This window comes from Panthera leo, chromosome C1 (genome assembly GCF_018350215.1).
Source record: "Panthera leo isolate Ple1 chromosome C1, P.leo_Ple1_pat1.1, whole genome shotgun sequence".
Classification (NCBI taxonomy): domain Eukaryota; kingdom Metazoa; phylum Chordata; class Mammalia; order Carnivora; family Felidae; genus Panthera; species Panthera leo.
The window spans coordinates 24,457,501-24,483,790 of record NC_056686.1 but is presented as its reverse complement, the minus strand read 5'-3'; the positions used below and the strand labels follow the sequence as shown (position 1 = coordinate 24,483,790).

General features: G+C 39.6%; 1 protein-coding gene across 3 annotated transcripts in view; it reads right to left on the bottom strand.

The window, feature by feature from the left end:
• The window catches only part of ZBTB8A (zinc finger and BTB domain containing 8A), a 68,866-nt gene that overhangs the window by 36,349 nt on the left and 6,227 nt on the right, over positions 1 to 26,290 (bottom strand). For all 3 annotated transcript variants that reach the window (XM_042951874.1, XM_042951876.1, XM_042951875.1), the window contains one exon: positions 17,823 to 17,926. The gene's annotated coding sequence lies outside the window, so the exon portion shown is untranslated. The remainder of the gene's footprint in view (positions 1 to 17,822; positions 17,927 to 26,290) is intronic.

The window sequence follows — 26,290 nt, the reverse complement described above, 5'->3', positions numbered from 1 at the left end:
TTCTAAAATTAAAAAAAATTAATGCAAAAGTAAAATTAGAAAACTATTTTCATGGATTCTTTTTTTTATTTTAGAGAGAGAGAGAGAGAGAGAGAAATAACATGAGCGGAGGAGAGGGGCAGAGGGAGAGAGAGAGAATCTTAAGCAGGCTCCACATTGAATGCAGAGTCCAATGTGGGGCTTGATGCCACAGTCCTGGGATCATGACCTGAGCCAAAATCTAGAGTCAGATGCTCAACTAACTGAGTCATCTAGGTGCCTCCAGAAAACTATTTTCTAGAGTAAAATTCTTGGGCTTTTGCCATGTTGGAGTAACTGGTACTACACTTGGCATTTTGCTATAAACAATTAGAAAACTGAATGAAATACATGAGAAAAATGTTTGCAGGCAATAAAAAATGGCAAAGTGGGACTACGATCCCTGAAAGAAGGGAATCAAATAAGGTCAGCTAATCACTTTGGCTCTCTGGATTGTGATACAGGGAAGGGAAATCAAAATGGACTGAACAGAGGTGTCTGGCTGGCTCGTTGGTAGAGCATGTGACTCCTGATCTCAGGGTTGTGAGTTGGAGCCCCATGTTGGGCATGGAGCCTATTCAATTAAAAAAAAAAAGTGGGGGGGCAGGGAGGGAAGGGCAGGGCACAGACTGAACAGAGTTAGTGTTCAGGAGGGCTGTGGTACCTGGAAATTATAGGGTAAAGTGACAGAGGAGGCAACTACACAGGCAAAGAGGTCAATAAATCTATACAGGAATATTCTACCTCTGTGCTGAACACTAATCCGTGCAGGTGTAGTGTGAAACTTCAGGAGTCTGAGTAAAGAACTACTGTGGGCAGAAAAATGCCCAGAGCTCACAAGGAGTTAGGAAACAACTGAGTTTTGACCAGCCCAAGTAAGAATTCCCTGCTGAACACCCAGGGCATTAAGTAGAGACCCCAGAACAGTAACAGCTTAGTAGAAGAAATAACAGTATTGTAGAACTGCCCCCAAAGCTCAAAAACAGGCCTCAAATCATCAGGCTGATCCCTTAACAACTAAACTATCAAGTAAACCAAAATTCGTAAGTCTTTAAAGACAACGAAATTCAGACACTCAGAAAACATTTACTTTGTTCATCATTCCACCAAAAATTACTAGACATATGAGAAAGAAAAAAAAAAGAAGAAGAAGAAGAAAAATCATGCTAAAATCAGAAGAAATGTATGGCCAACTAATCTTTGACAAAGCAGGAAATAATATCCAATGGAATACAGACAGTCTCTTCAGTAAATGGTGCTGGGAAAACTGTACAGCAACATGCAGAAAAATGAACCTGGACCACTTTCTTACACCATACACAAAAATAAACTCAAAATGGATGAAAGACCTAAATGTAAGACAGGAAGCCATCAAAATCCTAGAGGAGAAAGCAGGCAAAAACCTCTTTGACCTCAGCTGCAGCAACGTCTTACTCAACACGTCTCTGGAGGCAAGGGAACAAAAGCAAAAATGAACTATTGGGACCTCATCAAAATAAAAAGCTTCTGCACAGCAAAGGAAACAATCAGCAAAACTAAAAGGCAACCGACAGAATGGGAGAAGATATTTGCAAATGACATATCAGATAAAGAGTTAATATCCAAAATCTATAAAGAACTTATCAAACTCAACACCCAAAAAACAAATAATCCAGTGAAGAAATGGGCAAAAGACATGAATAGACACTTCTCCAAAGAAGACATCCAGATGGCCAACCGACACATGAAAAAATGCTCAACCTCACTCATCATCAGGGAAATAAAATCAAAACCACAATGAGATACCACCTCATGCCTGTCAGAATGGCTAACATTAACATAACAACTCAGGCAACAATAGATGTTGGCGAGGATGCAGAGAAAGAGAATCTCTTTTGCACTGCTGGTGAGAATGCAAACTGGTGCAGCCACTCTGGAAAACAGTTATGGAGATTCCTCAAAAAATTAAAAATAGAACTATCCTACAACCCAGCAATTGCACTATTAGGTATTTACCCAAAGGATACAGGTATGCTGTTTCGAAGGGGCACATGCACCCCAGTGTTCATAGCAGCCCTATCAACAACAGCCAAAGTATGGAAAGAGTCCAAATGCCCATCGATGGATGAATGGATAAAGAAGATGTAGCATATATATACAATGGAGCATTCCTCGGCAATCAAAAAGAATGAAATCTTGCCATTTGCAACTACGTGGATGGAACTAAAGGGTATTATGCTAAGCAAAATTAGTCAGAGAAAGACAAATATCATATGACTTCACTCATATGAAGACTTTAAGAGACAAAACAGATGAACATAAGGGAAGGGAAGCAAAAATAATATAAAAACAGGGAGGGGGACAAAACATAAGGGACTGTTAAATATAGCAAACAAACAGAGGGTTGCTGGAGGAGTTGTGGAAGGGGGGATGGGCTAAATGGGTAAGGGGCATTAAGGAATTTCCTCCTGAAATCATTGTTGCACTATATGCTAACTAACTTGGATGTAAATTAAAAGAAATAGTAATAGCAGGTTATGAATGGCAGAATAATCCATGAATGTGAAGACATAACAACAGGAATTATCAGCTGTTTAAAAAAAAAAAAAAAGAGAGAAATTGACAAAAAACGAACAGATCCTTAGTGACATGCGGAACAATATCAAATGGTCTAACATGTAATTGAAGTTCGGAAAAAGGTGGAGGCAGAAAAAATACTTGAAGAAAAGATGAGAAACAGAAATATACTTTATTGTACATCAGAAGTTGGCAAACAAGTAAATATTTTTTGCCAAAAGGCAAAAAAGACAAGATAGTAAATATTTTAGGTTTAGAGGCTAATGGTTTTTGTTGCAACAACTGAACTCTGCCACTGTAGCACAAAATATGCCACAAACAACATATACATGAATGGCTGTAGTTTTACTTATAAAAGGAGACAGGGACCCAAACTTGACCCTAAGGCTGTAGTTTGCCAACCCCTGCTATATATGAAGTAGTATAATATGAGATGAGTAATAAGTAAAATGCATACTGTGATGAGGGAAAATGCATATACTGTAACCCCTAGAGCAACCACTAAATGTAAAACAAAGAGATTAAGCTAATAAATTAATGTGAAGATAAAACAGAATATAAAAATTACTCAATATTCTTTATTGAGGCAGGATAAGGAAAAGTCAGGAAAATACAGGAAAGAAACAAAGACAGATCACATAAACAGAAAACAGAAGGATGGTGTATTTAAATCCAACTATGTTGATAATTATATTAAATGTAAATATTCTGAACTACACTTAAAAACATTATCAGACTGGATGAAAAATGACCAAATATATGCTGTCTACAGGAAATGCACTTTAAATATAAAGATACAGATGTTAAAAGTAAATAAATGTAGGGCTGCCTGGGTGGCTCAGTCGGTTAAGCGTCTGACTTTGGCTCAGGTCATGATCTCGCAATCCATAGGTTCGAGCCCCACATCAGGCTCTGTGCTGACAGCCCAGAGCCGGAAGCCTGCTTTGGATTCTGTGTCTCCCTCTCTCCCTCTCTCCCCCTGCCTTGCTTGCTCTCTGTCTCTCTCTCTCTCAAAAATAAATAGGGGCGCCTGGGTGGCGCAGTCGGTTAAGCGTCCGACTTCAGCCAGGTCACGATCTCACGGTCCGTGAGTTCGAGCCCCGCGTCAGGCTCTGGGCTGATGGCTCAGAGCCTGGAGCCTGTTTCCGATTCTGTGTCTCCCTCTCTCTCTGTCCCTCCCCCGTTCATGCTCTGTCTCTCTCTGTCCCAAAAATAAATAAACGTTGAAAAAAATAAATAAATAAATAAATAAATAAACATTAAAAAAATTTTTTTAAGTAATCAATTGTTTAAAAAAAAGTAAATAACTGTAAAAAAGTATACCATAAACACACTAATTATAAGAGAGCTGGAATGGTTATACTAATATCAGACAAAGTAGACTCAAGAAAATACCAGAGCTAAAAAGAAATTTTATAATTTAAAAAAATTAGTGCATTGAGAAAATATAACCAAAAGTATGTATGCACCTAATAACAGGAGTTCAAAATATGGAAAGCAAAAACTGGCAGAAGTGAAGAGAAGTGTTGAAATTCATATTTATTATTGTATATTTCAACACTACTCTCTCAGTAATTGATAGAAGGAATAGCTGGAAACACTGATAAGGATATAAAATACCTGACCAACACTATCAACCAACTTGACCAAACTGACATTTATAGAACACTCTACAGAACAGCAGCAAAATACACATTCTTTTTAAGTGCATTTTGAACATTTACCAAATAGACTACAGACTTGGCCATAAAACAATTTTTTAATATATTTAAAGATTGTAATCATACAGAGTATATTCTCTCCCAACATGGAATTAAATTAGACATCAATAGCAAATGAAAATCTCCCAAATTTTGGAAATTGAAGATTAAACTTTCAAATAACCTAGGGGTAAAAGAAATCATAAGCAATATTAGAAACTGTTTTGAACTGCATGAAAACACAACATATGAAAATTTCTCATTCGTAGTTAAAGCAGTGTTTAGAGGGAAATGTATAGCTTCAAATGCTTATATTAAAAAAGAAAAAAGATCTAATACCCAATGAGTTAAGTTTCTACCTAAGAAGCTAGAAAAGGGAGATCAAATTAAACCCAACATAAGGAGAAGGAAGAAAATTAAATAAAGACAAGATGAGAAATAAATGAAATAGAAATTGAGTAAATGACAGAAGAAAATCAATGAAACCAAAAGCTAGTTCTCTATATCAATATCAATAAATTGATCACTAGCAATAAAACTGATAAACTGATACCAATATTAATTAAATTTATCAACTTCTAGTTTGACCAATTAAGAAAAAAAAGAGAGGTGCCAGGGTGGCTCAGTCAGTTAAGCATCCAGCTTTGGCCCAGGTCATGATCTCACAGTTTGTGAGTTCGAGCTCCCCATCAGGCTCTCTGATATCAGCTAAGAGCCCGGTTCAGATCCTCTCTCCCCCCTGCTCTGCTACCTCCCCACTCACATGCTTTCTCTCTCCCTCCCTCTCTCTCTCTCTCTCAAAAACAATTGAAAAAAAAAAAAAGAAAAAATTACCAACAGCAGCAATAAAAAAAGGAAACACCATTAAAGATCCTACAGACATTAAAAGAGCAAAAACAAAATACTATGAACAACTCTGTCAATAAATTCAACAATTTAGATAAAATGAAAAACACATTTTTTTTTTAATGTTTATCTTTGCGAGAGAGAGCGCACACACAAGTGAGCAGGGGAGGGGCAGGAGGGAGAATCTCAAGCAGGCTTTGCACTATCAGCACAGAGCCCAATGCGGGGCTCAAACTCACGAAGGGTGAGATCATGACCTGAGCTGAAATCAAGAGTAGGACACTCAACCAACTGAGCCACCTATGTGCTCCATGAACACATTTCTTTTTTATTTTTTATTTTTTTTATTTTTTTATTTTTTTTTAATTTTTTTTTTTTTTTAACGTTTATTTATTTTTGAGACAGAGAGAGACAGAGCATGAATGGGGGAGGGCCAGAGAGAGGGAGACACAGAATTGAAACAGGCTCCAGGCTCTGAGCTGTCAGCACAGGGGCCCGATGCGGGGCTCGAACTCACGGACCGCGAGATCGTGACCTGAGCCGAAGTCGGCACTCAACCGACTGAGCCACCCAGGCGCCCCTCCATGAACACATTTCTTAAGCGATATAAATATTCAAAACTGATACAGGAAAAAAAAAATCTGAGTAGCCATGTATCAGTTAAAGAAACTCAACATATATGGGAATGCAAGCTGGTGCAGCCACTCTGGAAAACAGCATAGAGGTTCCTCAAAAAACTAAAAATAGAACTACCCTACAACCCAGCAATTGCACTACTAGGCATTTATCCAAGGGATACAGGTGTGCTGTTTCGAAGGGACACATGCACCCCCGTGTTTATAGCAGCACTATCAACAGTAGCCAAAGTATGGAAAGAGCCCGAATGTCCATCGATGGATGAATGGATAAAGAAGATATGGTATATATATGTATGTATACACACACACACACACACACACACACACACACACACACACACACACACTGGAGTATTACTCTGCAATCAAAAAGAATGAAATCTTGCCATTTGCAACTGCATGGATGGAACTGGAGGGTATTACGCTAAGTGAAATTAGTCAGAGAAAGACAAAAATCATATGACTTCACTCATATGAGGACTTTAAGAGACAAAACAGATGAACATAAGGGAAGGGAAACAAAAATAATATAAAACAGGGAGGGGGACAAAACAGAAGAGACTCATAAATATGGAGAATAAACTGAGGGTTACTGGAGGGGTTGTGGGAGGGGGGATGGGCTGAATGGGTAAGGGGCACTAAGAAATCTACTCCTGAAATCATTGTTGCACTATATGCTAACTAATTTGGATGTATTTTTATTTTAAAAAAGAAAAAAGAAAATTAAAAAAAAAAAGAAAAAAGTCAACACATTAAAAAAAAAAAGAAACTGAACATATAATATTAAAGAAATTAAATGTAACTGTAAAATCTGCCTACACAAAATAAACTGCAGGCCCACATGTCTTCAATGTTAAATTCTATTAGACATTTAAGTAAGACATAATACCCATCCTATACAAACACTCAGAAAGTATGGAGAGAGGAAAACTTTCCAACTCACTTTATGAGGCCAGTATTACTGGTACCTAAACCAAGACACCATAAGAAAAGAAAACTAGAAAACTACAGAATAATATCCTTTGTAAACAGAGACACAAAAAATCCTTAACATTATATTAGCAAATCAAATATATAAAAAGACTGTAGCAACTAAGAGTTACTCCAGGAAGCCAATATAGTTAAACAGTTGAAAATCAATCAGCAAAATGCACCATATTAACAGAATAGATTATAAGCAGATGTAGAAAAAGCATTTGAAAAATTCAACACACACTCATGATAAAAACTCTAGTAAAACAAGAATAGAAGGGAACTTCCCCAGCCTAGTAAAAAGCATTTACAAAAAGCTAAAGACCAAATAAATGCTTTCTCCTCTAAGATAGGGAACAGGGCAAAGATTTGTGCTCTCACCACTTCTATTCAACATTGACCTGGAGGTCTTGGTCAACGTAATAAGATGAAAAAGAAATAAAAGAAGATGAAAAGGAAGAAAAAAACTGTTAGTGTTTACTCATTGTACAAATGAGTAAATCCCAAGAGCAATAATGTACACAGAAAATCCCCAGAGATCTGGGGTGTCTGAGTGGCTCAGCTGAGCATCCAACTCTTGATTTTAGCTCAGGTCATGATCTCACTGTTCATAAGTTCAAGACCCATGAGGGGTTCTGCACTGACAGCATGGGTCCTGTTTGGAATTCTCCCTCTCTCTCTGCCTCTCCCCTTCCCCTGCTTGTGCACATGTGCTCTCTCTCTCAAAATAAATAAAATAAACTTAAAAAAAAAAAAGATCTACAAGAGTCTTCTAGAACTAATAACTGAATTTAACAAGGTCACTGTATATAAGGTCAACATATAAAAATCATTTCTACTTCTATAAATTAGTAATGAACAATTAGAAACTGAAATTTAAAAAAAACAATGCATTCATAAGAACATCAGAAACATGAAACACTTAGGGATCAATTTAATAAAATATATGCACACTGGAAATTACAAAATGGGTGAGAGAAATGTCAAAGATCTAAATGAATGGAGAGACAGGCTGTGCATATGAATTAGAAGACCAAAACATTAAATATGTCAATTTATTCAAATTAACCTATGGTATCAATGTAATCTCAATCAAAATCCAAAAAGGTTCTTTTTGTGGAAATTACCAAGCTCATTCTAAAACTAATAGAACATGAAATGGACCTAGAATAGCCAAAACAATGTTAAAAAGAGTAAAAGAGAAATTGCCTTACCAGATTTTAAGATTTAATATAACTATCCTGTAGTTATATTAAAGAGAATTATATTAAATTTAATTAAGAAGACAGTGTAATATTAACATTAGGATACACACAAAGATCAATGGAATAGCATAGAGTACAGAAATATGCACACAAATATATTACCAATTAAGTTTTTTAGTCAAGTTCATTTTATCAAAAATTTTAAAAGGCACCACAATAATGCAATGAAGAAATAATACTTTCAAACAAACGGTGCCAGAATAACTGAGTATACATTACAGGAAAAAATGAAACTTGACCCTTACTTAACACCACAGACAAAATTTTCTTTAATGTTTATTTATTTTTGAGACAGAGACAGAGTGAGAGCAGGGGAGGGGCAGAGAGAGAGAGAGGGAGACCCAGAATCCACAGCGGGCTCCAGGCTCTGAGCTGTCAGCACAGAGCCTGATGCAGGGCTTGAACCCAAGTCGGACACTTAACCGACGGAGCCACCCAGGCGCTCCATTAATTCTAACTCAAAATGGATCACAAAACTAAATGTAAAGTTAAATTTCTAGAAGAAAACATAGGAGGAAAAGTTCAGGACCTTGGGGTAGGCAAAGATTTCTTAGCTCACAAAAAGCATGGGCCATAATGAAAAACTTGATGAATTCTGCTCTTTGAAAGTTACTATTAAGGAAGTGAGAAGCCAAGCCAGGAATTAGGATAAAGTATTTGCAATACATATATCTGACAAAAGACATGTATCCAAAATATACAAAGACCTCAAAAAAAAAAAAAAGGGGGGGGGCGGGCGGGGAGGCACCTGGGTGGCTCAGTCCTTTGAGCTTCTGACTTTGGCTCAGGTCATGATCTCACGGTCTGTGAGTTCGAGCCCCGCATCGGGCTCTGTGCTGACAGCTCAGAACCTGGAGCCTGCTCAGATTCTGTGTCTCCCTCTCTCTCTGACCCTCCCCCATTCATTCTCTGTCTCTCTCTGTCTCAAAAATAAATAAACATTAAAAAAAAATAATAACTCAGTAAGACAAACTACATACATTTCCCAAAAGAAGATATACAAATTAGTACATGAAAAGATGTTTAACATCACTCTTCATACAGGAAATGCAAATTAAAACCACAATTAAAGATCATTACACACATACTACAATGGCTAAAACTAAAAAGATGGACAGTACCAAGTGTTGACAAGAATGTGGAGAAATTGGATCTCACCGCTGCCGGTGGGAATATGAAATGAGATAGTCACTGTTGGTTTTTGTTTTTTGTTTGTTTGTTTTAATTTGAGAGAGAGAGAGTATATGCACAAGTAGGGGAGAGGGGGAGAGGGAGAGAGAGAGAGAGAGAGAGAGAGAGAAACAGAATCCTAAGCAGGCTCCATACTCAGCGTGAACCCTGACTCGGGGCTCAATCCCACAGCTCTAGGGTCATAACCTGAGGCGAAATCAAGAGTTGGACACTCAACTGACTGAGCCACCCAGGCGCCTTGGGACAGTCACTTTGAAAAACTGCTTAGCAGTTCTAATAAAGTTATACCTACTTTTGAGCCAATGATTTCATTCTTAAGTATTTACCCACAAGAAATGAAAACATACATCCACAAAGAGACCTGTCCAAGAACTGTCATAGCAGCTTCATTCATACAAGTCCCCAAACTAGAAAGAAAACGTCCATCACTTGGTGAATAGCTAAATTGTGGTTCACCCGCACCATGGAATAGTACTGAGCAATAGAAAGGAACAAACCTCTGATACACACAATGGCATGAATGAATCTCAAAAGCATTAGCCTCAACAAAAGAAGCCAGACACAAAGGAGTACATATTGTGCAATTCCTGTTACATGAAAGTCTAGAACAGGCAAAACTAATCCAGAGTGACAGAATTAGGAGATTAATAGTTGCCTGGGGTTGGGAGTGAGACAGACAGGAGGGTTTAACTACAAAAAGGCATAAGGGGGGGTGGGGAAAGACATGAGGGAAATTTTGTGCGATAGAAATGTTCTTTCTCTATCTTACTTATGGGGACTGTTACACGTGAATATATGTCAAAGCTCATTGAAATGTACCCTTCAAATGGGTGCATTTTATTGTATGTAAATTACACCTTAATAAAGTCAATTGAACACAAAATCCCAGAAACCAAAGAATTTGGTAAGATAACTAGTTATAATATTAATACAGAAAAGTAAATAGCTAGTTTGCAGATACAATGGAAGATCCCTTTCACGAAAATAATTGAAACTAAGTATTTTAATCAGAAGCATGCAGGAAGTTTGTCACAAAAATGGCAAAACCCTACCAAGGATTGTAAGTGAACACTTGAGTAAACAGACTACTGTATTCACTTCCTTGCTGGTCTCTGCTTTTTCCAAAGGCATCTACTCAAACCTAAGTCAGAGCATAGAATTCTTCTACTCAAAACCTCCGAAGGCTTCTATCTTACTAGGAAAGGAATCCAAAATCTTTACCCTGATCTAAAAGGGTTGCAAGATGTCTTTTCCTCCTACCTCCATCCCCACCCCCAGCACCAACCTCATTGGTTTTGATGTTTCCCAATGTGCCAGTTCACTTCTGGTGGCCCTTATCTCAGGAACACTCCTCACCTGGATCTTCACATAACTTGTTCCCCAACTTTATGCAAGTCTTTGCTTCAATGTCATGTTATCAGAGGTTATCTTAACAAGCCCATCTGCTATATGGGGAGGAGTTCTACTGTATCACTATAGCTCACCATAGCTCAATGGCTGGTATCAGAGAAACTATGTCCTAGGAGGCATGGTTTAGAAACCAGGGGAAAGGATGCAAAGGGAACATGATGGCTGTCTTCCGATACTGAAGGCCAGTTATGTGGAAGAAGTAGAATTATTCTTTTAGTCACTCCAATAGACAAGTCCTCTGGACCAGTCGCTAGAATGCGCTCCCCTAAAGGGTGGAGACTGTTTTGTTCACCGAGCATCCCTAGTACAGAGCATAATGTCTGGCACACAGGTGTTCAATCAGTGTTTATTGAGTGAACATTCAGTGTGGTTCTGAAAGCCAAAGTGGACCAAGGATGGGACTAAAGGGAGCCAGAGTTTAGCTCAATGTGAAGAACAGCTTTTGAAAAATGAGAACTTAATGGGATTTGTTGAGCTCAGGTATCCTGATCTAGTGCCTTCATACCTATATGCCAGCAAACTGAGGTTTGGTTAAGTACTAAGCCCACGGTTATCATATTGCTTGTCTGAATCCATTAGTGGGTTTTGAAATCAATTTAGGATTTTAAAGAACACAGAATAGAATTTAAAATATTAGGGCTTACTTCAAGTAGTAAGAATTCTTTCATGAGTTTTTTTGTTTCAGATAGAGAGAGAGAGTAATACGCAGAATCACAAATACGTGTGTACTGGGTCATGATGTAAAATACATTTCCTCCTGCGGGTTTGGCAAAACAAATAGAGAAGTAGTGGATTAAGCTGTTCAACAACAGAATTTGCCCCCTTGCAAAGTAATGAGTTCTATATTTCTGCTGTAGTAGAGGCTGTGTCCCTGATTTAGGATGAATGCACTTGGGGAGAGGTGAGACTGCATAATTTCAGGAATTTATATTTTTTCTTTGTATTTGTCCACATTTTCTGAAGTGATTATCTATCTTTTAAAAAAAAAAAATTTTTTAACGTTTTTATTTTTGAGACAGAGAGAGACAAAGCATGAACGGGGGAGGGTCAGAGAGAGGGAGACACAGAATCCGAAACAGGCTCCAGGCTCTGAGCTGTCAGCACAGAGCCCGACGCGGGGCTTGAACTCACGGACCGCGAGATCATGACCTGAGCCGAAGTCGGCCGCTTAACCGACTGAGCCACCCAGGCGCCCCATTAAAAGTAATTGCAAGTAGTTTTAAATAAAATATATATACAACATATTTGAAAACAGAAATTAGACATGTAAAGGAAATGAGATGATTTCTATACACTTAAATTTAACAACATTTGTTCTGGAATCCAGGGCAGAAACAAACAACAGGGAAAACAAATGATTTATCTAGTGTTCACATCACCTCCCCAGTAAAAATGAGCATTTTTCTGCCACTGACTTCTAGGAGGAATTTGTCACATGAATCCTTATATAAGGACACTAAATGTCATCATAGAGAATATTTGGAATAATACAATAAACTTCCTAATTGGTCTCCTTGCCTTTTATCTTTCTCCCTTCAATCCACCCTGAAGTATGTTATCTTTCTGGATTCTGCTGCTTAAAATTCTTTAATAGCTCCTTCCTGCCTGCTGGATAAAATCCCTATTTCTATGAATGGATTTAATACTCTTTGGGACCCAGCTTCTGTCAATCTCGGCATGCTTATCTCCTACCACCTACCTCGCCTCCCATCCTTGAGCTACATGCCAATTCCCAGACACACAGTACCCTTCAGGCCGCCAAGCTTTTGTACATATTGTTCCTGTGCTACAATAAAACCATCCTTCTCAATCTGAGAAGCTCTCATTCCTCCTTCAGAGTCAGCTCAAACAGAGCCTCCCTTGGGGGCTTTCCTGGACTTCCCTGGGCTGATGTTAATTTCAACTTCCTCCACACTCCCTCCAATGTACCTTATACATGTACTTCGTGGCAAGTGCTGGATTGTATTGGTCTATCTTTTTTTTTTAATTTTTTTTTTTTAACGTTTATTTATTTTTGAGACAGAGAGAGACAGAGCATGAACAGGGGAGGGGCAGAGAGAGAGGGAGACACAGAATCGGAAACAGGCTCCAGGCTCTGAGCTGTCAGCACAGAGCCCGACGCGGGGCTCGAACTCACGGGCCGTGAGATCATGACCTGAGCCGAAGTCGGATGCTTAATCGACCAAGCCACCCAGGCGCCCCTATTGGTCTATCTTAAGGTGCTTCCCTGCTACACCGTAACATCCATATGAGCAGAGATCATGTCTGTGTGTATGCCTGGACTTAGTTTAATGTTTGTTATATTGGAGGCATTTGATAAATATTCTCACCAGTGTCCTTACTGAACTAACAAAGATTCTTCACGCGACTTTCCCTATACGTTGCCTCCGAAGTCAAGGACATCTTATAATGAATTTAATGAAAACATTTCAATGCAAACTAAGCTAGTATGTTTTAGTACCTTGTTCTTTGGAATTTTATCTTGACATGGGGCTTAAGCTGATCAGCTATCACCCTTTTTTGTGTCTCCACTGTATACTCTATATAACTTTGTTGTGACATCCATAACATGGATGGATACACAGATGCTGCAGAGACCAGCAAGGAAGTTAATACAGTTAATACACTAATTTGTGTATCTGTCTTTCCCTGTAAACTCTTTGAAGCCAGGTAGATTCATACTCATTTTCTTTTCTTTTTAATTTTTTTAAATGTTTATTTATTTTTGAGAGACAGAGCGTGAGTGGGTGAGGGGCAGAGAGAGAGAGTGGGAGACCCAGAATCCAAAGCAGGCTCCAGGCTCTGAGCTGTCAGCACAGAGCCCGACACGAGGCTCAAACCCCCGAGCTGTAAGACCATGACCTGAGCGGAAGTCAGACACTCAACTGACTGAGCCACCCAGGTGCCCCCTCATTTTCTTTTTTTTTTTTAAATCTCTATTTTATGGTACAGCATCTGGTCCATAATCTGTACTCAGTAAAAGCTTGTGGTGATAAAATATATCTATCTGTTTCAGTCTAAAACCTAGCATCTGAATAGAACGTTCCAGTAAAGCCAGCAAAAGAACAAGGATACCCACTAATACCACTATTATTTAACACTGTTCTGAAGGTGTTAGCCAAGGCATTTAACTTGAGAAAGAAACTAGAGAAAGGACCACTGGCAAGTAGGAGGTAAAATTATCATTATTTGCAGATATTATTACTGTATACCTGGGAAATACAACAGTCTCAACTGTAAAATGATCAAAAACAAGTAGAAGGGAAAGAGATTATAAAATTAATATTAGAAATCACTAACTTTCATATATACAAAAAGACACCCACATTAGGTAAGAGATATAATGGAATAAAAGACTCCCATTTACAATAGCATCAAAAATACGAAATACTAGGAATAAATTTAACAAGAAGTGCACAAGACTCATAATATGAAGAAAACACAGGGACACAAAAGAAGACTATCGAAAGCCAAGCCTTTTGAATTGGAAGATTCGACATGTTAAGATGTCAGTTCTTCCTAAGACATTTTATAATAACATGAGCATCATAAAAACACCAGCAGGTTAGTTTAAGATCAATGCAAGTTGATGCTAAAGTTTTATGGAAAAATAAACACACAGGAATAGCTAGTTAAAATTCTGAAAAAAGAAGAACAAAGAGGGGGTGCCTGGGTGGCTCAGTTGGTTTAAGCATCCAACTTTAGCTCAGGTCATGCTCTCACAGTTTGTGGGTTCAAGCCCCGCATCAGGCTCTGTGCTGACAGCTCAGAACCTGGAGCCTGCTTCAGATTCTGTGTCTCCCTCTCTCTCTGCCCTTGCCCCACTCACGCTCTGTCTCTCTCTCAAAAATAAATAAACATTACAAAAAAAGAATAAAGAGAAGGAGTTAGCACCAACATCTATTCAATTATATTATACTTCCTCGGTAAAGAAAACTGTGGTGAGGGAGATAAAGCAAAAGACCAGTGGAGTATATTTGGAACTCAAGAGTAACTGGCTGGCTCAGTCGGTAGAGTGCGACTCTGGATCTCGGGGCTGTGAGTTCGAGCCCCACATTGGGTGTGGAGATTAGTAAAAGAATAAAATCTTTAAAAATTAAAAAAATCCAGACATACACCCTACTTCAGGTGGGAATTTAATAGACGATAAGCCTGTCATTAAAAACTGAGCAATTTAATAAATGGCACTGGGGCAATTTTAGATTTCCAGAAAAAAAAAATTAAAGTGGATTTACAATTCCCATCTCATACAAGGATAAATTCCATATGGATCAAACATTTAAGTGTGAAAACAAAGCCATAAAAGTTCTAAGAGAAAATATGGAAGACTACACAGTGGGAAGGGCCTCTGACTCAAAATACAAAAGCCATAAAGACTGGTAAAAAAAAATTTTTATTAAGTTTCATTTATTTATTTTGAGAGACAGAGATAGCATGAGTGGGGGAGAGGTAGAGAGAGAAGAAGAGAGAGAATCTCAAGCAGGCTCTCTACTGTCAGCGCAGAGCCCAACGCAGGGCTCAAACCCATGAAACCACGAAATCATGACCTGAGCCGAAACTGAGAGTTGGACGCTTAATTGACTGAGCCACCCAGGTGCTCCCCCACCGGCAAAATTTTTTTTAAATAAAAGATTGATACATTTGATTACATAAAGATGAAACATGAATAGAAAAAAAAATCATAATAAAAAAATACCACAAGCAAAGGCATAAGGCATATGACAACATGGTAAAAGAGTCTATCAGAGAAAAGGGTCATCTCAATACACACCAAGCTTCTAAGAAATTGGCAAGTAAAAGAACAATAACCATGAGACAAAATGAGACAAAGGACAGTCCCCAGGAAAAGAAATATGAATGTCCCTTATCATATGAAAAGTATATTTAACCTTGGTTATAAAATATAAATGCACATTAAAACCACACCGATGTATCATTTTTTCCCCTCTCAAGGCAGCAATCCAATCCAAAAATGTGATAATATTTATAAAAATGTGGGAAAACAGGTACCCTCAATCATTACTGGTGGGAATGTAAATTAGTATGACCCCTTGGAGGTCAGTTTGGCAATAGCTCTCAAAATTACGAATGCGTATCTTTTCTGACCAAGCAATTTCACTTCTGGGGATTTATGCTACGGGGCCACTGGTACATAATCAGAAAGACACATGTATATGGTTATTCACTGAAGAACCAACTGTGACAGTGAAGGGTTAGAAAAATATCCACGAATAAGGGATAGCTATATGGAAAGATGGCTATGACACATAGTTAAGTTTTGTAAAAAGCATAGTTAAGTTATGTATGTATACACACACACACACACACACACACACACACACGGGAAAAAAATAAGCAGAGATTCTAAACAGATTAACAAGAAACATAGAACAGTGGTTGCCAGTTGGAGTGCAAATGGGATCTGGGAGACAGGAAACAAGAATGGGAGGGAGATTTTATATGGTAAGCTTTTAAATATTTTGAGGTTTGAGTATTAAAAATATATTCAAAAATAAAAAATTTTAAAGTTTGTCAAACATATGGGTGAAATATTAAGCATGAGTCTTACATTTAGCCAGATCTAGGTTGTAATTCAAGATTAAGATATTTTGGAAGTTCTCAGAGTAAGGATATTCTGTGTCTGTACTTAAGTCAAGATGCATGTGCTAAATGAACAAGCATGGAAAGTCAAGAGGCTGTATTTCTGGGGGAGAGAGAGAAAAAGAACCCAGCCATTTCCAAGTGAAAGAACAGCTACTTTATTGGCAACTGTGGATCTGGTTAATGGCTTGAACACCGTGATGATGGCAGGAATGGGAAGGAAGGAAAAGATGAAAAATGCTTCAATGGGAAATAAATCCACGGGTCTTGATGGCTGATTGAAAAATCCTACTACAAATGTTCACTGCAGCCACCCAGATATTTTGTAACTTATTCAATTTGCCAGATTGTACCAGAGGGTACCACAATTTGTCATTGGCTGTGGAAGGCTAGAAAGCTATCAAGAGAACGTGGGGATTCTTTTAAATTTTTTTTTTTAACGTTTATTTATTTTTGAGACAGAGAGAGACAGAGCATGAATGGGGGAGGGTCAGAGAGAGGGAGACACAGAATCTGAAACAGGATCCAGGCTCTGAGCTGTCAGCACAGAGCCCGACGCGGGGCTCGAACTCACGGACCACGAGATCATGACCTGAGCCGAAGTCAGCTGCTTAACCGACTGAGCCACACAGGCGCCCCGAGAACGTGGGGATTCTTAAACCCTGGGGGTTTGGTAGTATCACTAACAGAAATTAGGAAGTCAGGACGAAGAACTTATTTACGGGAAAAGGAATGGCTTTGGTTTTAAGTTCATCATGTTTGAGGTGAATGGGAAATCGGGAAGTGACGGCCATGGGGCCACTGGAAATGCCGATCTGAAGCTCAGGGGGTAAGTCAGACTTGAAGACAGAGAAGTGGAAGATCTCGGCAAACAGGGATGGAGGGGCTCACAGGAAACATGGGCTGAGATGAGAGCCTGGAGGGCTGCCCTCGTCTGTGGAGTAAGATGGGGAAGAGAAGCCAGTGTCACAGAGAATTACAGGGAAAATCAGGACAGCATTGCAACCGTGAGCCAAGGTGTGGAGTTTCAAGAAGCAGTGAAGGGGTCAACCCAACGGGAAGTAAAAAGGGCCACAGACAATAATAGCAGAAGCACAATATATTGTCTTCTTTAATTCTCACACACAACAACCCATCAGGTAGGTGGTATTATTCTCCCCACAGAAAAGGGTATTAACCCAGACAGTGACTCCAAAGCTGCGGGATGTAGTTTCTGAGCTATACTCCTGCCCAAGTGTCGGGGGAAGAGCTGAGAGATCTGACACTAGCTCTACTACTCAATTGGCTCTGTGTCCGTGGACTCTACCTTCGCCTTTCTAGGCTTCATTTCCTTCTCTGCAAATTGAGGGGATGGGCCTACATAATCTCCAGCTCTAATATAATATGAATCTTTGATTAAGGCAGAATGGAAGGTATACATACACAAGAGAGGCAATGGATTAAAAATTTAGCAATAAGTGAACAGGGAGACCCGGCCAAGAAAATCAGAATGCTGAATGTTTTATACAGTGACTTTTCAAGCAATAAATCCATCCTCTGATATATAAAATCTATAGTTACGAAATTCTACTTTCTGTCTATATATTTAAGTTAGATACAGTATCAAGAATTAAAATTGTTCATACCTGCAAATTTATGAACGCTGCTCTTGAAACCCTGCTAAGTCAATTGAGTGGAGTAAAAAAGGGAAGGTTCCAAGTCAAAAACACTCTGTATATGAAGGTTTGTCCTGTAGAGAGAGCAAATAGCTATTTACAATGTACTTTTACATTATAAGAGACAGAAACATCTGCTAAGGTCCTTAAAAGATACTTATTGAAATAAATTACATGGCAGCCCTTATCAGGTATCACTTTTGAGCACGTAAAAATAGATAATCGGCACAGATGATTAATTAATGGAAATAAATAAATTTGTATTTCTAACGGAAACCTTAATATTCAAATCTGCAAGAAGAGAGCTCTGATATTAAAATGCATCATGGCAAATTGAAAGCAGACACACTTTTTAACTGTGACAATAAAATAAACTTCTTTAGACAACAGCTGTTCAAAGGCAGGCCAGCAGATGAGATGCTAAAACAGCAACACATGTCTTGTTACCCTTTGCCTCCAAGTGGCCTAATATGATTTGCAAGAAAACCACACAGAAGAGCTTTAAAGATTCAACTTGAAAAACGCAACATTTCTGGAAAACTGTATGGTTGCGGGAAGTGGGGGAAAAAAATATGTTCAGAAAGCCCTGCTACAGTCACCAGATCTTTTGTAACTTACTCAATTTGCCAGATTATACCAGAGTGTAACACAATTTTTTTTTCCTGCCCCGCGGGGTTCCCTGAGTGTACCGTAATTTGTAATATCAGTTGTAACAATGTTATAAAATGTTCAGTTTTTATTCTATTCCAAACCTTTTTCATTACCAAAAAAAAAAAAAATTTTTTTTTAATCGGTTTGATTATGTTTTTCATTGACCATGAAGTTTTGTTAATCAAAGAGAGTGTCAGGCTTGGTGTCCACAGGCAGTGGAAAATGAATTTGATGCTTTCTAAACCAATCAGTTAAGAATTCTTGCCAAAAAATTTTTGCCTAAAGTAATGGAATCACTTTTTAAGGTAATATGTCTTTTTTTTTTTTCTGATTATAAAGGTATTATATAATTACAGAAAATTTAGAAAATACAGGCCAGTAGAAAGAAGGAAACAAACTGAAATAATTTTTTTTTTAAATATTTTTATTTATTTTTGAGACAGACAGAGACAGAGCATGAGCAGGGAAGGGGGGCAGAGAGAGGGAGACACAGAATCCGAAGCAGGCTCCAGGCTCTGAGCTGTCAGCACACAGCCCGATGCGGGGCTCGAACTCACAAGCTGCGAGATCATGACCTGAGCCAAAGTCGGACGCTCAACCGACTGAGCCACCCAGGCGCCCCTGAAATAATTTTTAAATGAGTATCCTGAAAACACCACCAGAGAAAGAAGAACCATTCAAATATATTTAAATTAGTAAAGCGATTGCACGTCAACTACCCACTCATGAGGAGGTCTGAATTCTGGCAACTTAAACCATTCAAAACATTGCTGCCTCGAGGCTTACAAAAATCTTTGAGGAGAAAACTGTAGTTGGAGGAACAAAATTATTAATTTTTGAAAACAACTCCTTCCTACACTAAAAGCTCATCTATCACCCAGTCCAGTGAGCTAGGAGGACACTCAGTAAAGGGACTTCCTGTGATAGCTTTACTATTTCAACAAAGGTACTTAACAGCACACTAACTAGTACTGGGTCTGTATGGTGGAAAGCAAAAGTTGATTCTGTAGCTTTTAAAGAGCGCTGATTTCTTTTTTTTCTCTTAAAAAAAATTTTTTTAGATTCTTTATGTATTTTTGAGAGAGAGAGAGAGAGAGAGAAACAGCACAAGCGGGGGAAAGGCAGAAAGAGAGGGAGACACAGAATCGGAGGCAGGCTCCAGGCCCTGAGCTGTCAGCACAGAGCCCGATGTGGGGCTTGAACTCACAAACCGTGGGATCACGACCTGAGCCGAAGTTGGACGCTTAACCGACTCAGCCACCCAGGCGCCCCAAAGAGCACTGATTTCTGAATATAGTCTGTGCCCGAAAGAGTTTTTACATATGGATAAAATATCGTTTTTAGGGCTAACCACCACGTTCTACCCTAACAGATATATATATATGTATATGCCCAACATGGGGCTTGAACTCACAACCCTGATATCAAGAGTCACATGCTCTACCGATTGAGCCACCCAAATGCCCCTACCCTAGCAGATATTAGTTTGTGTATTAACCTTCAGCATCCTTTATTACTTCCTTTTGGTAAATGAAAAAGTACATTTCCCAGACTCCTTTACAGTTGTTTCCCCATGTGAAATAGGGTCCATCCATCAGATGTTCTTCTATGAGATTTGGAAGGCAGAAACAAGGTGGGGACCATCTTTCTGCTGCTTAGGCATTAATGCTGGCAAGCACATTTATGGAAACACTGGATTTTCCTGCAGCAGTCTTCCAGTCTCCAGAGCGTCACTCATGGCTGTTTAGACATAAGTTGGGTGGAGACAACCGTCACCAGTTGGTGGGTGCTGGGGGCAGTTTGGGGATAGTAATTTCTTGACCCTTGAACTGCAGCTAGCAATGTCATCTGGAACTTAGCAGTGCTGTGGCGGCCTCCTGATGCCCTCCCCTAAGGGACCTGGTTGGCAGTCTGGTTCTGGGAATGATTTCTGCAGGCCCAGCCTGGAGCCCATTCCTCCCGGCTTTCCAGGGATTTTGTAAGCACTCAATTCCCTTTAGTAAACGAATTAAAACACTGGTGTGGTGTCTTTTTCCTGCAAAAGGGCCCAGATGGCATATTAGGACATCGCTTGCCTCAAAATTTAAGCAGAAGGGTAAATAGTCCTGTCTGTGAGCAGCAGTACGGCGTAGCGTGCTCAGGGGTACAGGCTCTGGAATCAGACTATCCAGGTGCAAATTCTGGCTCTGCCACACACAACTAGATAACACAGGAAGTTAACTTCCTAGAGCCTCAGTTTCTCATTCTATAAAATGGAATAATAATAATAATACCTTCTACAGTTACAGGACAGAGTAAATGAGAAGATCATCTAAGTAAAGTGCTTACGACAGTGCCTGGCTAATAACAAGCCCTTGGCAGATGTTAGCTATGATTATAGTAATAATAATAAAATCACTATTATTAATTATGCAGACCACTTTAAAACACTTTTTTAACTGAGTTGAAAAAGTAAACAGTTTATAATTTTCCTACCATACATTTTCTTGTGGCCCGTAAAATGCTAACTTATACAAAGGTGGACACAGAAAAAAATGTGACTGAGTCCATCATATTTGTACCCAAAGAAAGTGATCTTCCCAAAACCCCAGGGTACATGAAGATAGCAAAACTCCATTCTCACTGGGCAACTAGTTAATTTTTTTTTTTTAACGTTTATTTATTTTTGAGACAGAGAGAGACAGAGCATGAACGGGGGAGGGGCAGAGAGAGAGGGAGACACAGAATCAGAAGCAGGCTCCAGGCTCTGAGCCATCAGCCCAGAACCCGACGCGGGGCTCGAACTCACGGAGTGCGAGATCGTGACCTGAGCTGAAGTCACCGACTGAGCCACCCAGACGCCCCTCTGGGTAACTAGTTAAAGCTACTCTAACTAGCTGTTGTAGACCTCGACCTAAGGAAGAGCTATTCTTTAAAAACAATTGTTGCCATTTTTAATTAATTAAAATTGTTGCCATTTTTAATTAATTAAAATTGTTGCCATTTTTAATTAATTAATGTTACCTCATTAATTATGCTCTAGGAACCTGGGTGTTTGCTATTCAGATTTTCTTCGGCTTCAGTTAACAGATCATTGACAAACTAAGATATTTAAAGTTACACCCTGGTGATTTCATATACATATACACTGTGAAAGGATTCCCTCCATCTAGTTAATTAACAAATCTGTCACCTCACATATCTGTCATTGATTTTGGGGGGTGTTGGGGTTTGTTTTTGTTTTTGTTTTTGCTCTTTGGTGAGAACATTTAAGTTCTACTGTCACAGCAAATTTCAATTAGGCAATACAGCGTTATCAAGTATAGTCACCACATTACACTACAGATCTTCAGACCTTATTCACCTTAGAGCTGAAAGTTCCTGCCCTCTTACCAACCTCTCCCTATCTTCTCCACCCTCCAGCCCCTCACAACCACTTTTCTAGTCCATTTGTACAAGTTTCACTTTTTTTTTTTTTTTTTGAGATTCCACATTTAAGGGATAACATGTAGGGGCGCCTGGATGGCTCAGTCGGTTGGGCATCTGACTTCAGCTCAGGTCATGATCTCATGGTCCATGAGTTCGAGCCCCGCGTCGGCTCTCTGCCGAGAGCTCAGAGCCTAGAGCCTGCTTCCGATTCTGTGTCTCCCTCTCTCTGACCATCCCCCACTCACACTCTGTCTCACTCTCTCTCTCAAAAATAAATAAACATTAAAAAAAAAAAAACTTTAAGTGATAACATGTAGCATTAGTCTTTCTCTATCTGGCTTATTTTACTTACAATTAATGCCCTCTGGGTCCATCCATGCTGTTGCAAATGACAGGATTTCTTTCTTTTTCATGGCTGAATGTTATTCCATTTTACGTATCTGTATCTATATCTATATCTACATGTATATCTCACATCTTCATACCCATACATTTGTTAACACTGAGCTTGTTTTGTTATTTTGATTTTTAAACTATTACAGAGATTTCATGAGAATAGGATCTATACTCTCCATAAGATTTACAATCTGAAAGTTAAAATTTTAGTGTTTAGGGGCACCTGGGTGGCTCAGTCAGTTAAGCGTCTGACTTTGGCTTAGGTCATGATCTCATAGTTCGTGGGTTCGAGCCCCGTGTCGGGCTCCGTGCTGACAGCTCAGAGCCTGGAGCCTGTTTCGGATTCTGTGTCTCCCTCTCTCTACCCCTCGCCCACTCAAACTGTCTCTCTCTCTCTTGAAAATAAACATTAAAATTTTTTTTTTCTAATTTTAGTGTTTAGGCTTAGGATACTATTTTAATGTATATATTAAGAAAGTCTTAAAAAATAAAAAAAAAAAAGGCCTTAGATAAAATTATGGCCTTGTTTGGTTTGCTAGTATCTTCTTTTTTTCTTTTTTTCAGAGAGAGAGAGAGTGTGTGTGTGCGAGTGGGGGAGAGGGGAGAGAGAGAGGGAGACACAGAAGCCGAAGCAGGCTCCAGGCTCTGAGCTGTCAGCACAGAGCCCCACGTGGGGCTCGAACTCGCGGACTGTGAGATCATGACCTGAGCTGAAGTTGGATGCTTAGCCGACTGAGTCCCCCAGGCACCCCAAAAGATAGATAATCTTAAGCAGGGTCCCACGCTTAGTGTGAAGCCCCGAGCAGGGCTTGATGCAGTGCTCGATTCCACAACACTGCCAGGATCATGACCTGAGCCAAAATCAAGAGTCCCATGCTCAACTGACTGAACCACTCAGGCATCCCCCTCCCCACCTTTTTTTTTTTTTTTTTTTTTTGGTTTGCTGGTATCTTCTGTTGATGGAAACTACATTGTAGATGTAGATCTTGAAATAAAGCTTCTCCCAAATATCCTGGAACCATAAAAACCTTATGTTGCACCTTATCCAACAGAACCAGTGAGACAGAGGGAACTGAAGCAGACACAAAGGTATTTGCTGTACCCTCGATGGTTCAGATGCTGCTGAGATCCAAGGAAGGATTCAACAGCAGTGGAGACTTTCTGACGGGTTAGGGGAAAAAAAAAAAAAAAATGGAAAGAGAGCAACTTCAACCTTTGATTGAATACTTTCACCCTGTTCTGAACTCCACATAGCTCTATATGCTTTCTTCTCTAATTTTCTTAAAGCAAAACTCTTTTATTCTATTTTTATGAGAAGGAAAGATCCTCAAACCGAAAGGATAAATGTATTTATTCAATACATATTTATTGAGCACCAACTCTTTGGCAGTCTCTCTCTGACTCTGGGAGTACAAAGATGATGACACATCAAAGGTCAGTGCTCTGGAACACCACACTATCTATGGAGACAGAGAGTCAGAGAAAGAGAGAGACAGCGAGGAAGAAAGAAACTTTTTTTCATGTTTATTTATTTTTGAGAGAGACAGAGACAGAATGCGAGTGGGTTGGGGCAAAGAGAGAGGGAGGCACAGAATCTGAAGCAGGCTCCAGGCTCCCAGCTGTCCGCACAGAGCCCGACGCGGGGCTCGAATTCACAGACTGCGAGATCATGACCTGAGCCGAAGTTGGACGCTTAACCGACTGAGCCACCCAGGTGCCCCTTACATTTTTTTTTTAATGTTTGTATTTATTTTTGAGACAGAGCAAGACAGAGCATTGAGCGGGGGAGGGGCAGAGAGAGAGGGAGACCCAGAATCCAAAGCAGGCTCCAGGCTCCAGGCTCCAAGCTGTCAGCACAGAGCCCGACGTGGGGCTCTAACTCACAAGCTGTGAGATCATGACCTGAGCCAAAGTCGGACGCTCAACCGACTGAGCCACCCAGGCACCCCAAGACAGAAACTTTTAAATAAAGTCACAACACAATGGAAAAAATACCATAAAACCTTGGATTGCGAGTAACTTGTTCTGCTGGTGTTCTGCAAGATGAACAAACATTTCTAATAAATGTTAACTTGATAAGCGAGCGATGTCTTGCAATACAAGCAGTACCTGACGCTGAACATCCCATGATCACAACCGAATCAATGGTTCTCATCTCTCTCTTGCGCACTCTCTCTCTCTCACTGTGGGATTGTGGGTGATCATCTCCCATGCTCAGATGATTGGTCTCAGGCCGCAGTGTTTGACAGCAATCAGGGATTTTTCAGAACGTTGGGAGGTGTCCACAACAGGCACTAGTGTACTTTTTGTCACTTCAAAGCACCTCTGGACAACAGTCCTCTGCTTTTCCATACAAAAGTAAGCTGAGGAATGCTTTGCTTCATTCTAGGTCAGGCTGCCTGCCGATATAGACCCTCTCCTCTGCTGCCTTATTGCCAGTTACATTAAATACAGTAGATGACAAGAGTTTATTAATAGTGTACTGTAGTCAGCATCCGTGTGAGCGTATACAATGGCCCCCATGCAGAAGGGTGAAAAGAAAGGCGGTGAGAAGAAGGAGATGATTATGGTGGAAGTGAAGAAGGAAATCACTGAGGAAATCACACTCACGAGGCATGTGAGTGGCCAAAATTGCAAGATTTGATGTCTACGGCTGCATCTCCTCTGCAGAAGAGGAGGAGAAAAAGGAGGAGGAATCCCTCACTTCAAATGAGATTAGGGAGATGTGTAAAACGTGGGAAACAGTGCAAAATTTTGTAGGAAAGCACGACCTGAATAAGGCAGTAGCAGTGGCAGTGATGAATCCGTTTAAAGACGACGCAATGTCACATTTCTGTGAAATCCTCAAGCGGAGGCAAAAGCAAGTGTCACTGGATAGGTTCCTTGTTAAAGGTGCGTGAAAAGAAAAAGATTCCATTGAGCCAATAGATAGCAGTGATTCCGTCAGTGATAGTGAAAGTCATCCTCCACAATAACCCTCCTCTCTCTTGTCTCTCTCACACCAGCCCTGAAGGTTTTCAGAGGTAAGTGCAGGTTAATTTGTTTATTTTTCTTTATATTTTGTACTTTCTTTATTATTTGGAGGAGGAGTAAAAGTTCATTCATGAAAAAGAGGACACAAAGGACATTCCAGATACAGCACCAAGGGCAAAGGCACAGGCAGGTATTCAACAGCATGCCTTCTTTGGGGATGATAAAAATGTTGCTGTGGCTACAGACTTAAGGCCTGTGGAGGGATAGTGGAAGATAAAAAGAGAAAAGCATGTAAGCACCAGATCCTGAAGCGCCTCCACTTTTGCAGGTTCGGGGCACTTTTGAAGGATTTTAAGAAGAGTGACATGATTATAGGTCTACCAGTGACTGTGTGACTTACACATCAGTTTCTTCTTTGTAAAATGAGGATATTGACTGTTAAGAGGCTCTAAGGAAGTCTGTTAAGAGGATTAAATAAGATAATAGCTAAGATAAATAAGATTCATAGAATAAGAAATAAATTAAGACAAATAGTAACAAGCACATAAAGATATGTTTAACATCATTGGCCATTAGGGAAATGCAAATCAAAATCACAGTGAGATACCACTTCACATCCACTAGGATCGCTACAATACACACACACACACACACACACACACACACACACACACCACACAAGTGTTGGCCAGGATGTGGAGAAATCAGAACCTTCAGACACTAATGTGGGAATGTGAAATGATGCAGCCATTTTGGAAAGCAGTCTGGCAGTTCCTCAAATGATGAAACATAGGGTTACCATGGGACCCTGCAATCCCACGCCTAGGTATGTATCCGAGAGAAATAAAAACATATGTCCCCACAGAAATCTGTATACAAATGTTTATAGCAGCATTATTCAGAATAGCTACAAGGTGGAAACCCAAATATCCACCAAGGGGAAAATGGAATATGCATACAATGGAATGTTATTCAGCCTTAACAAGGTTTGGAGTATGGGTACATGCTTC